Here is an 18,901-nt window from a genome sequence, read left to right on the forward strand (position 1 = left end):
CCTTGTTTGTGCTGGTTTAATATGGTCTCTCAACTTCCTGGATGTTCCTAGTCTGTGAAGTCACTATCCCCTCTGGGGTTTAAGAACCAGAACCTTAAACCCTGGAGTCATTCAAAGTAGCAGACCACTCTAATGTGGAGTTCCAGGATGTCAGCAAGGCTTCGTGCCCTTCGACCTGGTTTATCCAGCTGGGTGCTTGATGTTTATCAGTTTGTGTGTCCTTCTGTGTGTCTGTCATTTATGCTGGAATCAGAACCAAACCCTTTGACTTAATGAAGCAGTCATCTGGGTCAGGATCAGTCTCTTGCCATTGCACAATAGTTTGACAACTTGAAAGAAACAGAAACAAGGAAACCAGATGTTGAGCTTGCTATGGTGGCTTGTGAACACAAGCACACGTCTTTTTTGTTGTTGTTATTGTTATTGGTATTGGTATTGTTAAATTTTTATTTTTATTTATTTTCTTTCTTTTTGTATTGAAAACAGATTTTTTTTCTCATATGGTGCATTCTGAACACGGATTCCAGTCCCTCATCTACTCCCACTTCCCCACCCACCCAACTCCATGCCTTCTTTCCCTCTCTTTAGAAAACAAACAGGCAAATAAAGAAAAGAAAAAGAAAAAAAGGCAAGGAAAGAACATAAATGTACAAACACACATATACATACTCAGAGTGGGGGGGAGAACACTTTTGGGATGTAATATATGAGAGAAGAATAAAGTAAAAATAAGAATGCAAAGTCAGAAACCATAATACACAAGCAAAAAGAATAGTAAAGTTAAAAAGAGCCCGACAAAGCATTATGAGATAAACATATCCCAAAATAACACTGAATTCCTTTTTTTGGAGTTGTCTATCTACTACTGGGCATGGGGCTTACCCTTAAGTATGGGTTAAATGAAACTCTGTTGGAGAAAAGTAATCTTTTCTTTGCTAGTGGTTATGAGTTGAAGATAGCTGATGGGTTATGAAGAAGAATGGGGCTTATGTCCTCCTCTCAGGACTGGGATGCCATCTGGAAGGCACACAATAGTGCTAGCCTCTGTGAGTTTATATAGGTGTCGGTCCTGCTGTATCTAGAAGGCCTTGTTTCCTTAATGGCATCCATCCCCACTGGCTCTAACATTCTTCTACCTTCTCTTTGGCAACATTCCCTGAGACCCGAGGGGAGAGGTTTGATGGAGACATCCCATTTAGGATTGAATGTTTGAAGATGTTTTATTCTCTGCACATTGTCCAGGTGTAGGTCTCTGTATCTTTTTTCCCATTTACTGCAGGTAAGTTTTTCTGATGATGGCTGAACAAGACATTGATTATGGGGATAATAGAATGTCATTAGGAGTCAATATATTATGACATTTTTTTCTTATTTCTTTTTTTCGGAGCTGGGGACCGAACCCAGGGCATTGCGCTTGCTAGGCAAGCGCTCTACCACTGAGCTAAATCCCCAACCCCTATTGTGACATTTCTTTATCAGAACAATACTATTTAGTTTTTTGCCTAGGTTCACGTTCTACTTAATCTCAGGTTCCTGACTAGCAGAGCAGTATCCAATCAGATGGTGGTTAGATCCGACAACTTTTGTGCCAATATGGTACCAGCATATCATGTAAGCAGGTAGCCATTGTAGATTGAAGGGTGCTCATGTGTTTACCTTCCTTTTCTGGTAATTTGGTAATTCCATTTAGATTTATTTCATACGTGTATTATTGTCTATATGTTAAATGTATATATTCTTAACATGTATATGTTAAGAACTTTCTATAGTAGTAGGTTTCTATATGACCCCTCAGATGGCTCTTAGTTTGAGCTGTGTACCCCCCCACCCCCGTATTCCCTCTCTTACGTCCCTCTTTCCTCCTTCTCCTCCTCCTCTCCATTTAACCCTCCTGTTTCAGCTTCCTCCCACTCTACCGCCATCTCTCTGTAACTACTCCTGCGTCCTAAGTAAAGCCTCCTCTTTCCTCCTAGTCCTTACTCTACACCTAACCTTTATGGTTATATGCATTGCCTATCAAAGGACAAAAATACTTCTAATCTCTGCACTCACTCCAGATGTTGGAGCAGGAGGATCACAAACTCCAGGCCAGTTGAATCTACCTAGATCATTTCTTTAAAACACAAACAAACAACAAAACCAACACCCCCGCCCAGAAGCTATAAGGCTTTAGGAAAGAAACATTGCTTTTCCTAAGAAAGCCAAACCATGTTAACTTCCTATGTCAGCTTCTCTTTCATTTCTCCATCTGGGACTGTGGTTAGCTTCATTAAAATATTTCTTTAAAATCCTTGTTGATGGTTTCCTGTTCTCTAGATATAAAAAGTTCATTTTTATTTTTAAAAAAATCGTGTGGGACTCTGGAATAAAAGATAATTTTCCAAATTACATTTTTTCTGTTTCAGTAATATTATTAAGTATGGTTTAAAAGAATGTATCCTGGACATATAAAATAATACTTTCCTTTCTCTATACTTCAAGAATCTAAAAGTCTGTGTCCTGGAATATTCAAGCCCTCATTCAGAAGCTAGTAAAGTAGCTAAGAATGCCATCTGGTCTGCATTGAGTTTATATGTAACAAAACTGATGGGAAAACTTAAGTGATGAGGGAAAAAAAGGCTGACAAAGACTGAGGCCTTGTGTCAAGTACTTTAGGAAAGATGATCTAATTTTCTTTGTACAACAATTATATGAAGAAGGTCTTGTCAATTTCATTTTACATACAAGCACCTGAAATTCAGGAATTAAACTAGTCGGCACAGATTACCAGCGAATAACCTAGGCTTGAAGAATCTGAAGCCATTTTTCTTTTTGCCATCGTAATTCAGACTAATGCATAAGCATTTAATCTCCAACCCCTTGTGTTTGGGGGATGGGCACATATGGAACCTCAATACAGGGAAAAAAGTAAGTTTTGCTCACTTGCTAGTAACTATAGCAAATGAATTAAATTTATCCAAGGTTGAGGATTAACAAGGCCGAAGATCTGGATGACAGACTGGTTCCCATGACCACATGTTCAACTGTAGAATTTCCAGACCGAAGAGAGCAGGTCATAAAACACTGGGCCTAACTGCTTGCTGCCTCACAACCACACTGGAGCCTAGCCTTGCCCTTAGTTTCAGCCTGGCCTAAAGCCTTTACTACCATTGGCACCATTCCCAGTCCAGTCCTGGCGCTTGCCTGGTCCCTGCCCTGACTTGAGTTGGCCTAGTTTCTTTCCTTAGCTAAAGCCAAGACTTAAAAACTTTTAGGAGCCTAGATGCAGCAAAAATTCCAAGGAAGGAAATATTCTTTCCAAAAATTGTGCGCATGCAAGTCCCCACTTATTCCCTTATCCACACCCCCTTCAGCGTTTCTTGATGGAAAAGAAAAAGCTTTCTGCCTATAGCTTTAACATGTGCCTATTTTATGAGGAGGCTGAGGCAGGAAGTTCACTTGAGCCCAGGAGTCCAAGATAAGCCTGGGCAGCATAGTAAGTCCCTGCACTTATAAACTCTTGTTAATACAAAGTCACCAAAACTCGGTGGTGGGGGCGATTGGGGTGTGTGTATGTGTGTGTGTGTGTGTGTGTGTGTGTGTGTGTGTGTGTGTGTGTGTGTGTGTATGTTGCTTTATTCTTTGTGGTTTCGGGGACTAACCCCAGTCCTTGCACGTGCCAGGTAAATACCATTACGCACCAATTTTTAAACTTTTTTGATTCCTCATTTTTCAGTACACGCTCACTTCAGCAGAGCCATGCCAAAACTACTTATTGGGGGCTGGAGAGATGGCTCAGCAGTTAAGAGCACTGACTGCTCTTCCAGAGGTCCTGCAACCACATGGTGGCTCACAACCAACTGTAATGTGATTTCATGCCCTTTTCTGGTGTGTCTGAAGACAGCTACAGTGTACTCATTATAAGTAAAATAAATAAATAAATCTTTAAAAAAAATACCTGAACCTATTTATTGGTTTATTTATTTATTTATCTGTGTTCAGTTTCTTTCTCAGCAACAGTTTAAAGGGAGAGGGAGGCTGCATTGGTTCTAAGTTTAATGGGTATAATAAAAGCACAGTTATAATACTTTTGACATTTTTTAAAATTTTCAACCTGAAGAAGGTATCATCACCTACCATTTCAACAAAGCCCAATGCTATGTCAGAACGTCGAGTGAGACGCAGTGGTACACATCCACAATTCCACTAGTAGAAAGGTTGAGACAGGAAGATCGGCATTTTGAACCTGGCTTGCAGGACACAATAAGACTCTTTCAAAAATGAGGAAAAGATGGAGAAGCGGGATATCTGTAGACGGACTACAGACTTTCCCACAGTTCCCCGAGATTCCTGCTGAACTGCACAAGCTACGTTTTAATGTTCCACTTCATTTTATATTTGGCGTTTGCTGGGATGGATGCACACTCTAATGTTGTTTGAGCTACAGGCTTGGCCCTGAGAATAATGACGGCTAATTCAATGGGAGGCTACTGGCGCGTGCCTGGAGCATACAATTCCAGCTATGCCAGAGCAGGAAGCAGGAGGGTCACAAGTTACAGGCCAGTCTGGGCAATTTATGGAAAAGAGAGAGACAGGGAGGGAAAGAAGGGGAAATGGGAAGGGAAGAAAGGGGAAGGGAGAGGAGAGGAGAGGAGAGGAGAGGAGAGGAGAGGAGAGGAGAGGAGAGGAGAGGAGAGGAGAGGAGAGGAGAGGAGAGGAGAGACACCAGTTTGTAGGCAGGGGATAGAGAAACCAGTGTATTGACAGGGAACTTCTGGGGAAAGACTCAGAAAATCTGAATTTTTATTTAATCTATTTTTTCTTGCATTGCCAGGGATGGAAGGAACCCAGAACTTTATGCATGCCAAGCAAGTACTCAAACACTGAGCTACATCCCCAACCCCAAATGATTACTTTTTCACTAAGTCCCACCAGTGATTCTAATAGAAGACTCCACAATACCAGCACCCAAATTCACATATTAAGATAGGCTTTTATCAGCTAACAACTTGTTGAGACATTACAGTCCTCACCCAACAATGGTTTTCATTAGTGACTTGAGTGACAACTTCCATTTCCCATTTTCGCTTGCTTGCTTCCTTCCTTCCTTCCTTCCTCTCTTTCTTTAATATATGTGAATATACTGTAACTATCTTCAGACACACCAGAAGAGGGCATCTGATTCTATTACAGATGGTATGTGGTTGCTGGGAATTGAACTCAGGACCTCTGGAAAAGCAGTCAGTGCTCTTAACCACTGAGCTATCATCTCTCCAGTCCCTAGCTTTCTTATTTTCACACTAGTTTCATCTTTTGTCTGATTTAAGGCTAATAATGGAATGAATTGTAATTTAATAACTAGCATTTACACAATGCTGTATATGAGGCCATTTTCATTCATGTCATAGAATCATTAGAAAGATGACATCAGAAAAATAACTGAACTGTTCTCCGACAGCTTTCTAATTCTAATTCCCTTCCTTTTACAATAATAAGGACAAATGCACAAAATAATATGTCCCTGGCTACAAACTAAAGCACAGTCATACTTATAGTAAAATCCTAAGATATGAAATTTAAAAGCATGGTGGTGCCAGCCCACATCCTAGCCATTCAGAAGGCCAAGGTAGGAGGATCCCAAGTCCAGGAGCAGACTAAGTAGCTTATGGACACCATATCTCAATAGCCCTGAGGGTAGGAATCTGTCTCAGTGGCAGAGAGAGCTTGATCCTCAGAACCAGAATTTTTAAATGAAATAAAAAGTTGGGTATAGGGGTTGGGGATTTAGCTCAGTGGTAGAGCGCTTGCCTAACAAGCGCAAGGCCCTGGGTTCGGTCCCCAGCTCCGAAAAAAAGAAAAAAGAAAAAAAAAGTTGGGTATAATAGCTGCTGAGTGAAATCCTAGCCCATAGAAGGCTAAAGTATGAGGCATTGTGGGATACATATTGAGTTCAAGACAGGCTTAAGCTACTAAGAGAGACCTGGTTTCAAAAGAACCTTCTTAACATACGATTCTGAGGCAGTATTAACAGATCTTTAGAAGTTTTATGCCAGAAATTTTATAAGATAACACTCTAAATAAGTCAGTAGAAACACAGCATACAGGCAGTGAACACACAATACATACACAGTGTAAACATAACACATAGGTGGTGAACATGCACAATGGATAAACCCCACATAGTGCACCCACGACACACAGATAGTCTACATACAATGCCGTGTACTCACTCCAAGTATGAAGTGAAGACACAAAACATAATGAACAACACATAATACACAGGCAGGGGACACACACCGCACAGGGGCTGGACACAGGCAAGATTTTCGAAAGAAGAGACAGGCAAAGGGCCCCACTCAGTGGCAGGGTGGCTGCCAATAGTCATGAGGTCTGGGCGACTTCAAAAGCACAACAAAGCTGGGAAAGGAACACCAAGGTGTCCTTGCAAAGACTCAAAATATGCCTGTCATGCTTTCCCTGTCACATTATGGTACTGACACTAACCACAGGAAGGAAACTAGTTTCACACAGACTTGCTAAGACCGTCAGAGAGCTCGATTAGGCCACCAAATTGGGCTGCTTATTTTTAGATTTCTTTGGGTCAATTTTGAGCAGCAGAGGAGGGTTGCCACAAACTTGAGATTAGCTTGATCTACGTCATGAGCTCCAGGCTGGCCTCTGCTCTATAGAGAGACCCTGTCTCCAAACACATTGAACTTCAAGTTAGTAATGTTAAATACTACATGGAAACCAGATCCCAACGTTAACATTGGCTATGTCAGAGTCATCTGCCTGGTCCCTGAAACCACAAGGATGCACTTATATCATTCTTCTCCACATGAGGAAACTGAAGCTCAGAAAAGTGAAATGGCGTATCTAAAGTGCACTTAGAGTCCACCACGATCACTCCGAGCAAGAGTTATCTTTTTAGACAGGGTCTCACAATGTAGCTGTCTTGGAACTCACTGTATAGACCAGGCTGGCCTTGAACTCACAGAGGTCTTCCTATCTCTACCTCACAAGTGCTATGACTAAAAGCATGAATACCTGACTTTTAAGAAATTCTTGAAAGCTGACGTCCACAGAAAAACTACAGTTTCTCAAAGCCTGTAGAACTATACAATAATGTGACTATCATCGCTTCTCGACCTTTTGGCTAAGATCAAGTGAATAATGTGACTATCTCCATGCCCTGCTGTCTCTCTATTTTATGCCCCCTTTCTCAGCCTTGTACCATAGAACCATCCAGACTGTGTACTGTACTAGGGTACCTGCTTGGTAGTAAATTTGTTCACTTAATTCATTTTTTGGTTGTTTTGGGCTTTTAGAAGACAAGGTCTTGTTACCTAGCCCAGGCTGACCTCAAACTTGGGGCAAAGTTCTTGCCTCAGCCTCCCAAGTCCTGGAATTGCAGGTATGTTCCACTGTGTCCATATGTGCACTGTGTTTGTTTTTGTAAGATGTGAGGGGTGAGGGGTGAGGAGTATACATGTGTGCACATGACTATGGAGGCCAAAGGTCAACCTCAAATGCCATTTCTCAGCCACTATATACTTTTTTTTTGTAAACAGCATCTCTCGACAGCCAGGGGTCATTGGTTAGGCTAGACTGGCACGTCAGCAATCTCTAGTAATTGCCTCTTCTTCCCCTCTCCAGACCTGGGATTACAAGCACACATCACCACTCCTAACATTTCGACATGGGTTCTGGCATTTACAGATTGAACCACCTCTCTAGTCAGTTTTATTTTTTGTTTGGGGAGTATTTGTCTGTTTGCTTGTTTGTTTTGTTGTAATTGTTGTTGTTGCTATGGGGTAATCTCAACTGTGTAGCTCAGACTGGCTATGAACTAACTCATAGCCACCCTCCTGCCTGGTCCTCCTGAGTGCTGGTATCACAAATGTGAAAAATCCCCTCTCCTCTCTCCTTTTCTCCCTCTCTCCCTCTGCCTCTTTTCCCCCCTTTCCCAACCGTGTGTGTGCGTGTGTGTGTGTGTGTGTGTGTGTGTGTGTGTGTGTGTGTGTATAAATAGCCTATAAAAATTCTGCACAACCTGGAGACTAGGGAGACAGCTCAGTGTGTGTGTGTGTGTGTGTGTGTGCACGCGTGTGTGTGTGTGTGTGTGTGTGTGTGTGTGTATAAATAGCCTATAAAAATTCTGCACAACCTGGAGACTAGGGAGACAGCTCAGTGTGTGTGTGTGTGTGTGTGTGTGTGTGTGTGTGTGTATAAATAGCCTATAAAAATTCTGCACAACCTGGAGACTAGGGAGACAGTTCAGTGTGTGTGTGTGTGTGTGTGTGTGTGTGTATACAAAAATAGCCTATAAAAAGTTCTGCACAACATGGAGGCTGGGGAGACAGCTCAGTTGGTGAAGTACTTGTTACATAAAATGGAGAGCCTGAGTTCCAATCCCTAGTGCCCACGTAAAGGTCGAGTATGCTGGCAGGCCCTTGGAATCCCAGCACTGGACTGAGGTAGTGGAAACAGACAGTTCCACTCACTACCCAGCCAGGGGAGCTAGGTTCAGTGAAAGACTTTGTCTCAAAAATGAATACATAAATTAATTAATTAATTAATAAAAGGTGAGGGGGCTAGAGAGATGGTTCAGCTGGTAAGAGCACTGGCTGCTTTTCAAGAGGTCCTGAGTTCAATTCCCAGCAACCATATGGTGACTCTCAACCATCTGTAATGGGATCCAATCCCTATTTTTGGAGTTCCTAAAGACAGAGCACCCATGTACATAAAAGACATAAATAAATACATTCTTAAAATATAAGGCAAGAGAAGCAATTTAATTAGACATTCTGAGGTCAAGCTCAGGCCTCCACACACAATTGCCCACAAGAACACCTACACAGACACATATGTACATACGAAAATCCCACTGAGCCCAAAGATGCAGGGAGAGTTGACTGACCACGAAGTCTATGAAGAAGCACTAGACTATTTAATGAAGAGCCCTGTTTAATATATATTCACAAAATTTAATCCACATAATTAGTCAACTATCACCACAATAAATTTTACAGTAATTTATCACTTAAAAAAACTGACACACACCCCTGTCCCCAGCCATGGGCCAAGAGATACCTTGTTGGCAGTGTCGATTCTTATATCAGTCAGGGGCAGAGCAGATGGCAGTTATACGTTCATCCTAACTTGATGCCTGGTTTGGTGGCCAAAGTTGTTTTATGCCTAGGACACATTAAAAAAAAATCAAATCAAATGAAATCCAATGCAGGCAGCACAGCAAGGGAGGGAGGAAGAAGACAGAGACCTGTGTTCCTCCATGCCACACAGTAGGAGCTGAGAAAGACACCCATAGATGTGGTCTTGGTCCCACAGCACAGGGGGGACCCATCACCCAGGGGCCCAATATTGCGTGACCAGCCTGCAGCAGGAGCCACCACAATGCCACAATGTACAAGTCTGTTGTGGGCAGGCGGTGGAGAAAGGGAAGTGGAGCTGCTTGAGCTGGAGACTGTGGGGTAGAGAGGAGTAGTCTGTTCTAAGTGGCCAGCCCTGCCTCCTGGGTGAAGTCCCAACCTGAGCTGCAACTGAGGGCCATGTCTGAGTCTGTGGCTAGTCAGAGGCTGGGCTTTGTGTGGATGTTTGTGACTCATATTACTACCAGAGAACACGGGGATGCCCCTGGTCTGGGTAGTTGCCAGGGCCCATAGGGATGTCCAGGGACCGTGCAGAACTGGCCCTGCTCCTCACTGGATGCAGTGGCTCAGGAGAGCTGGCCCCACCTCCCCCACCTCTCACCAGCTGCAGGCTGCAGCACTCGAGTGGGCCCTGGGCACTGTGGAGTTGCACCTGGGTAAGGATGGGGACGGGGAGGAGTGAGCCGGCCTGGAGGGCGTGAGCATGTGAGAGGTGATTCAGGCAGTGGAGAGGCCTGCCTATTGGGTCTTGTGCTCTGGAGAACTAGCTCTGTGCTTCACCAGCTGCAGGACTCAAGAGAGCAGGCCCTGCACTTCACCTGGACAACACAGCAGAACTGACCCTGGTGGTGGTGGTACAGTTGAGTGGGCCCAAAGGTGAGAGCACAGGAGAACTGACCTCACCACACATCTGCTATGAAGTGACCCGACTGCAGGGGTGGTGCCCTCCCACCCATTGTCACCTGCTGTGGTAGTGCCCAGAAAACTGGTCCCTAGAGCATGAGATCAGGAGAGATAGCCCTGCATGTGCACTCACTGTAGCACTCAGGAGAGTGGGTCCTGCCCCTCACCTGGGCAACACAGGCAAAAGCCACTGCTGAGCCAGCCCCAAAGGTATGACAGAGAGTATGGGAGCTGGAGAACTGGCCCACTCCCTACAGGCTGCAGCACTTGGGAGAGTGGGTCCTGTGCCTTGACTAGACAGCACAGTGGAACTGTCCTAGAGGTGTGGATGCAGGGGAGCCAGTGGGAGGGCATGAGAGTAGGAGAGCTGACCTTGCCTCCTGCAGATGGTGGCTCTGGGTGGCCCAGTCAAAACAGTGCTGAAGAGCTTGCTCTGGTGGTGTAGATGAAGGTGAGCCAGCATGACAAGCTCAGCTGCCTTCCAGGCCCAGATGCAGGTAACTCTGTATCACCTGTGAACAGTTGGGACATGTGAAAGGGCAATCAGACCCTGCTGATCCAAAACTGCCGGATCCCCATGACACAGGATAACCAAGAGGAGCCCTGGTGAGGATCCAATATTGATGGTGTCACAGAAGCCAGAGATCTCAAACCAGACCAATGACTCTTTGCAATGAGCATTTGCAAGTGAAAATATGTGGACAGAGGGATATACTGTGGGCCACACTGTGACATACATGAAATAATTTTTCTATACTTTGTGTTGTCGTTGGTGTTGTTGTTGTTGGTGGTGGTGGTGGTGGTGTGTATCTTTATTGGGAGGAGAGATTGCAAGAGCAAAGGGTAGATATGAGGGGACAGGGAGAAGAGTGGGACTGGGATACATGATTGAAACCTACAAAGAATCGAGAAGAAGAAGAAGAGGAGGAGGAGGAAGAGGAAGAAGAAGAGGAAGAAGAGGCAGAAGAGTAATAAGAGGCAGAAGAGGAATAAGAGGGAGAAGAGGAAGAAGAGGCAGAAGAGGAAGAAGAGGCAGAAGAGGAAGAGGAGGGAAGACTGAACAAGCCATAGGGAGCAAGCCAGTAAAGAGCACTCCTCCATGCCCTCTGTTTCAGTTGCTGCCTCCAAGTTCCTGCCTTGAGTTTCTTTCCTGAATTTCCTCAGTGATAAATTGTGACATGAGAGTTATAAGATGAGATGCCCTCCCACCCCGGCTCCCCCAAAAACAGGACAAGGTGGCCCACTTCTATATTGTCTGCATTTATAATGAAGAGGAGGGAAGATTAGGAGTTCAATGCCACCCTCAACTACATAGCAAGTTTGAGACCAGATAGGGCTAAATGAGTTCCCGTCAGAAACCAGTTGAAGTAAGACAGAGTCAGAAACATGATAACGTGCATTTTATTTTATATGAGGAAACTAATTTTAAAATTGTGTGTATGCGTGTGTGTGTGTGTGTGTGTGTGTGTGTGTGTGTGTGTGTGTGTGTAGGTTACAGGACTAGAAAGGAGATCATGAGAGGATGAAGAAATGGGAGGTGGGAACTAGAGAGGGGAGTGGACAGCATGAGATAAGGAAACAGGACTAATGGAGAAGAGTGGGGATGCCCTAGAGGGGTGTGGTAAGCACCTGGTGAAGAAGGAATTGGGGTAGACGAGGAAGCATGATGAGACTGCCAGGATAAAATCCATCACTTACTAAAGGAAAAGCAAACAAAAGCACAAGCCAGGCAGGGTGGCATACATCTGTCATCTGAGCACTTGGGAAGCTAAGGCAGAAATATTATGAGTTGAAAGCCAAAGAGGCTTACATAGAACCAGAGCAGCCAGGCCTATATATCAAGACTGTCTCAAAAAAAAAAAAAAACATCTGAAGAGGGGAATTCATGTGGAGGTCAGAGTGCAAGCAGGTGTGAGTGGGCAACAGAAGGAGTCATGGCTGCCAAAGTGTTTGAGTTCATCGGAAAGTTCAGCCAGTTGCAGGGAGCGTGGTGAACTCTGCTTTATATAATGTGGATGCTGGACACAGAGCTGTCATCTTTGACCAATTCTGTGGCCTACAGGACATTGTGGTAGAGGAAGGGACTCATTTTCTCATCCCTTGGGTACAGAAGCCAATTTATCTTTGACAGCCACTCTCGACCACGGAATGTATCTGTTATCACTGGTAGCAAAGACTTGCAGAATGTCAGGATCACACTATGCATTCTCTTCCGGCCAGTGGCCAGCCAGCTTCCTTGTATCTACACCAGCATTGGCCAGGACTACTATGAGTGGGTGCTACCATCTATCACCACAGAAATCCTCAAGTCGGTGGTAGCTCGATTTGATGCTGGAGAGTTGATTACCCAGGGAGCGCTGGTCTCCAGGCAGGTGAGCCATGACCTCATGGAGCCTGCAGCAACATTCAGGCTCATCCTGGATGACGTGTCCCTGACACATCTGACCTTCTGGAAGGAGTTCACAGAGGCGGTGGAAGCCAAACAGGTGGCTCAGCAGGAAGCAGAGAAAGCCAGATTTGTGGTGGAAAAGGCTGAGCAGCAGAAGAAGGTAGCCATCATCTCTGTTGAGGGGAACTCCAAGGTGGCTAAGCTAATCGCCAACTCACTAGCCACCGCCGGTGATGGCCTGATGGAGCTGCGAAAGCTGCAAGCTGCTGAGGACATTGCTTACCAGCTCTCCCGTTCTAGCTCACTCTGTAGACCAGGGGGGCCTCAGACTCACAGAGATCCCCCAGCCTCTGCCTCCTGAGTGCTGGGATTAAAGATTCCCACCACTCACTACCTTCTGGGTACCCTCTCACTGTTGTATTTAATTCTACCTCAGCTGTACTTGGTCTCTGCATGCCCCAGAGTATATAGAGAAGACAGAGGGTTCACTGAAGCAACTCTGTCTGTGTAGCTATGGGAAAGTCATCTATGCGGACGTGAAAGTTTTGGAAATGCATCTGTTTTGGGGTCACGCATGTGTTTGTTCATAACATAAGCCAATAAACTCATTGAATTGGCTAGAGAGTCTTGGGTGGGATAGCTATTTTATATATATATATATATATATATATATATATATATATATATATGTATATATATATATATTAACTATCATCAGAGCTTAATCCGATAGATTTTTGTTCACATCTACCAGGAAAAGTTCATATAACACATGCACGGTTAATTTATTAAGATTGTAAAACCATACAATGATAATACAAGGACATGGAAAGTATCGGCTCAATTTACTAATAACTGTGAATACAAAAGGTCCACCAAATTTTTTAAAAATACATTTTTAAAAATATTTTTAAGAAAATTATATAGCCACAAAGCTGGTCTGGCAGTCAATGGTGGAGTGTATTGACATGCCGGTGGCGCCAGGGTAACGTCCAGCATGACCAAACATTGGAGAATATGTGTATGCTCATTGTAGAATGAGCATTTTCAAAAAAGTAGGATAGTTCAGTATCATCAAACCTAAGTATGTAATTTAACACTTTAATAGTATAAACAGGAAAAATTATGTATATTGATAAACTATCTGGCAAACTTCTATGGTAATTAATGATTTCATTTATAACAAACAAGGAGTAATGAAGGCAACCTGGGCTATTAGGGAAACCATCTCAAAAAGAAATCAAAAAATTTAAAGGACTGGGACTATTGTTCAATGGTAGAGTACCTACCTGGTATGCATGAAGTTGTAGATTTAATCCCCAACACTATAGAGAGGGAAGGATAGAAAGAGATTGAGAGGGAGGGTAGGAAGGAGGGAACGACAAAGGGAGAAAACAGTGTGGTGGTGAGACTGATAAGATATAACATTATGGGGAGGGGAGCTGGGGTTTAAACCAAAGCATTGTCCATGTTAAAGCTGTACCCTGACCTACACTGCTCATAGGACTATAGCTATTTAAAAGCAAGGCTAATGTAAAGACTGTATTCCAAAGAAAGAGCAGCACACATCCATAAAGAGATTGGTGGAACAGCAGCAAAGCACCGAGAAACAGAAGCACAATTCCAGTGAAAGAAGTTACCAGTAAAACACACCCCAGCACCACCCAAATCCCTATTCTACCCTCCTTTTCTGAACCATTCTACTCCAGGAATGCAAGCATACATGCGTATGAGAAAATCCTCCAATAACACCACATTGCTAGAATAAAACAAGAAAGTCATGAGATTGTCTAAATAAATACAAGATAACTGGAAAGGATTCAATATCTTCTATTGACCAAAAACCCTTAGTAAACTGAGTGAGGTAGTAACCATCTGTATCCTTCCCCACTATTGAGGCTGAGCTGGGAGGAGCCCTCAAGGCTAGAAATGTAAAACAGACAACAACTAATACATAATTACATTTACTAAATAAAAATAAAATGCAAAGAGATGGAACAAAGTCATTTACAAATAAAAACCATGGATACAGGAACTCAATATTACAATAAACATATTGCTATTAATCAAAAGAAAAAAGTACATTTTTTTTGCTTGTTGTTTGGAGACATCATCTACTCTTTAGCCCAGGCTGACCTCAAACTTAGGGAAATCCTTCTGTGCCAGTGTCCTAAGTGCTGGAGTTGCAAGTTGGTGCCATGAATTCCAGCCATAAAGTGGAATTTTTTAGGAAAAAAACTGAAAAGCATTGGCTCATGTATGAAAAGAAAATTAGAATTAGAGCCAAGCTTGTGTACAAATCTATAACCCCAGCACTCTGGAGGGTAAGGCAGTATTGCAAATTCAAGTCCTTACCGAGCTATATTGTTAGACCCTGCCTCAAAAAGAAAACATATTTTAGGAAGCTAAGACTGTAACTTAGCAAACAGCTCGTCTAGCCAAAACAAGTTCAGAAAGAAAAAGCCCTGGATTCCATCCCCGATGCTGTAGAGTTGCACAAATGTTGAGAAAAATATGGGTATTGTTTGAAACATCATAAAGACTTTATAAGCTAGTGAGAAATCGTCAGGTCCCTGTGTATGGCATGCTCCTCCCAAAGGCAACACTCCCTCCAAATTGAAACAGTTGCCCTTGGAAGGGAGGGGAGGCTCACTGGCCTCAGAAGTAAGCAGGAGGTAAGCATATGGTCACATATCTGCAAAGAATAGATGCTTGGACGATTCTGGAGGGACCCTAGGAACAGGAGAAAGGAAGTCACAGTTGTGGAGGCTCTGACCAGCACAACTGCAGAAAGACCAATCAATGTTCAAATCCAGGGGCTTCAGTTTCCAGGAGTCCTCTCACCTGGGTTAGAGTGGGCTTCAATGCAGCTGCTGCTTCTGGTTAAGCTGCCCCACACCAAGTCTCCTGTTAGTCATCCCAACCAAAACCCCACTGCTTCCACAAATTGGTCACTGATGAAATCCTTATTTTGGTCTCTTGTGGGCTCCCTTTCTGTAGCAGCACGCGCGCGCACACACACACACACACACACACACAGAGAGAGAGACAGAGAGACAGAGAGACAGAGACAGAGACAGAGAGACAGAGTCAGAGACAGAGACAGAGAGAGAGAGAGACAGAGACAGACAGAGACAGAGAGAAACAGAGAGAGAAGGAGAGGGAGAGGGAGAGGGAAAAGGAGGGAGTGAGTGAGTTGGTCTTCATCAAGAAAAGTCTGTCACACAACACCCAGAGGTCTGATATTTGTAAACTGCCTGCTTTATATACAGAAGGCCTAGGTCTGCTGCCCAACACCAAAATAAAGAAATAAACTTCTAAAAAACTCCAACAGCATTAAATATTAAGATCTGTACTCAGAAATCATTTTTTTAACCACTGAAAAAGAATTTTTTCAAAAGAGAGAGAAAAAAAAGAAATGTTCCCGATCCCTTGGGGTGTATTCTAAAGAACTAGCGCAAAATTGAGCATGGTGACACTTGCCTGTATCCAAGTATTTGAGAGGTGGAGGCAGGAGTTTAAGTGTTACAGCTCTGAGGGGAAAGGTTTCCCCCAATACAAGTGTTGCAGCTCCTGGCATCCTGGTAGTTGGGAGCCAAGAAATACCACAAAGTCACACTGTACAACAAACCTCACACAAGAAGCAGCAAAGAACTGAGCAGGAGTGAGGCTTTATGTAGGGGTTTGGGGGAGGGCAAAGGCTTTCCATTGTGGCCTGGGATTGGTGGAATTTCATGGCCTGATTTTGCCCCCCCCCCCGCCCCGTAGGGTGGAGCATGGCTGCCCGCATATTAAGGGACTGGAAATTGGTGTAAAAGCAGTAAGAGTAGTCTGTGGCATAGGACCTGGTGGACCTGTGGCATAGAGAGCACTTTAAGGGGTTAAGCCATCCTGAACGGTTAGAGTGATCTTGAGGCAGGGCCAAACCACTCCCAACCCTCAAGGAACCCATGGAGGAAGAGTACCTCCTTCAGCTTAATTTAGAGAGTCTAAAGGTTGACCTTGTGGATAAGTATCAGGTGGCCCTGATGTGGCAAGAATTAGAATTAACTTCTTTTTGTAAAGAGCTTTTTAAAGATTTTTTTGGTAATTTTTGTATGTGTATGTGTTTTGCCTGCATGTTGGTCGTTATACCACATGTATGCAGTTTCTTTGGAAACACATAGAAATTGTCAGCCCCCAGGGAGTTTGAGCTATGGACAGTTGATTGTTTGCTGCCGTGTGGGTACAGGGAATTCAAATTGGGTTCTTTGTAACAACAGCCAATGCTCTTAATTACTGAGCCATCACTCCAGCCCCTGGAATATACATATCTTTTTAATTTATATGGGGTCACTCGTTCTGCCTTGACTAATTTTCTTGGACCACTTTCTAACTTACCCTTGATCTGTCTCCCTAGAAATGAAAGGCAACCTTAGCAAGGTGCTTCACACTACTTCTGGGATGCTCCCTAGAACAACACATCTTTACATATCCACTCCTAGAATTAATGATTCTAGCCCACTCACAGGGAGTAGCATGTTGTCAAAACTCAGCTCTACCATTAATGACAAAACTGCAGGCTCAATACTCCACAGGCACTTGCTCGCCCTCCATACTCAGGCGCATCTGAACACAGATCCATCTATTGTTCAGTAAGCCCCCCCCCCCCAGGCATGGAGTATGTCACTTCCTGGATCATCACACTCCAGCCCCTCCACAAGAATTTTTTTACTCTCAAAGACCACCCCAGTTCCTTTCCTGGGCACTTATATTCCCTGAAGTCTGAATCCCAGAACTGATGATAACCTCTCATTCATAAGTTTGTGATCCATGGACTACTGATCCCATTGTCCACATTAATAGCCAGGAACCTAGTGCCATTTACCAACTGGTACCATGCCTATAGCCAATGAGGATCGCCTTGTTGTACAAAACCCCTATCATCTGAGGACAAATTACAAGACAGTCCTAGACCTAAAGGATACTTTGATCCACGCTTTGTAACTCTCAGTTCCTTTGCCTTTGAGTGCTGAGACCCTGACTTACAGTTTGGTCAACAATTAATTTGGATTCTCCTGCCCCAGGCGTTCCAAAGAAGCCCCCATCTGTTTGGCCAGGTCTTGTATAATGACCTTTCACCTTTACAGTTACTTGCCAGTACTGTCTTCTTCAATATGTAGATAACTTATCTGCCGCCCAGACAATGAAACTTCCATACAGAATGGTTTCTTGTGGTGCCATAGAGGTACAAATATATTCTGTAAAGTACTAATCCTTAAGACACGTGCTAACTCTAGGCACCCAACACACACACACACACACACACACACACACACACACACACACACACACACACACTAATTCTAGACTGCTGGGCCCAAGCTCCTCTCCATACCTTCAGCACTCCTGCCTAGAAATCTTAGGTCTAGACTGTAATGACAGGTTGGACTGTCTGAACACCACTTTCTGGGTTCCTGGGGCCACGTGGTTCAGTGGTGGCAGTAGTTATATCCTGGACCTAGGTTTTCAGATATTCAATTATCATCTTTATATAAGTCATTAAATCTGACCCCATGCCCAGGCAGCACCATGTAAGCACAAAAATGAAACAAATAAACAAAACTGAACTTATCCCCTTCACTTATACCATTCAGTTAGGGACAAATAAGAGACTCAATAGCTATACCAACGCAGCCTATGTCTTCCATGTGGTTCATGCCAATGCTCACATTTAAGAAAAAATGGTGTACTGTACTAATTAATATAGGATCTCAATGAGAGAGAAAAATAGGCATTGAGCATATGGGAACTTTTAGTACAATCTACCAAAATTTTCTATAAACCTAACATTGTTATAAAATATATGTATATTTCAAAAATATATCTGCAATCTGATCAAAATCATCCATCACAGAAGAAATAGGGAAAATAAATTTAGTGGCCATGAATGTAAATTAATTGTGGATCAGTGGACCATGAGAGGTAGTGTGGTCCTCAGCTGAGATAAAGGCTTTGAAGCCAGAGATCCTCAAGGGATGGTAAAAGCTTTGCCTGCTCCCAGGCACCAGGCCCCTGCCACTTAGCCCCTCCCCCATAGATTTGTGGCCATCAGTCACATAAGGGCAACACCCCAAAGCCCTTCCACATGTAAATGAGGCATCCTTAACATCTCAGACCAAGACAATAGGAAAAGAGATGTGACCTGTGGTCACTTAGGCTCAAGACAGAGATCTCCATGCTAATGAGGTACCTAGAGGTCTGGAGTGCTTAGCCAATAAGCTTCCTTTCCCAGACATTCCTCCCTACAAAAAGTATTTAATCTCAGGCCTATCCTGAGAAGTGGGGTATGGTTTTATGCTTCCACTTTCTGCCATGACAATCAATTATTTGGAACCATGGACTGGCTCTTTTCATTGGGATCCACCATTGGGAGCCATAGGAAAGCCTTTGCCTACAGAGCGGCTGCCTCAACTCCTCT

The 18,901-nt window shown here is 43.7% G+C and overlaps 1 non-coding gene and 1 pseudogene across 1 annotated transcript; both read left to right on the forward strand.

Moving 5' to 3' along the window:
• The first annotated feature begins 9,045 nt into the window (after nt 1-9,045).
• On the forward strand, nt 9,046-9,190 carry LOC120099474 (small nucleolar RNA SNORA48). Its single transcript, XR_005498647.1, has one exon. It is a non-coding gene; the product is annotated as a small nucleolar RNA SNORA48 (small nucleolar RNA).
• A 2,796-nt stretch (nt 9,191-11,986) lies between these two features.
• Phb1-ps11 (prohibitin 1, pseudogene 11) lies at nt 11,987-12,871 on the forward strand (annotated as a pseudogene).
• The last annotated feature ends 6,030 nt before the right edge of the window (nt 12,872-18,901 follow it).

The sequence above is a fragment of the Rattus norvegicus genome, chromosome X (assembly GCF_036323735.1).
Source record: "Rattus norvegicus strain BN/NHsdMcwi chromosome X, GRCr8, whole genome shotgun sequence".
NCBI classification, from domain to species: Eukaryota; Metazoa; Chordata; class Mammalia; order Rodentia; family Muridae; genus Rattus; species Rattus norvegicus.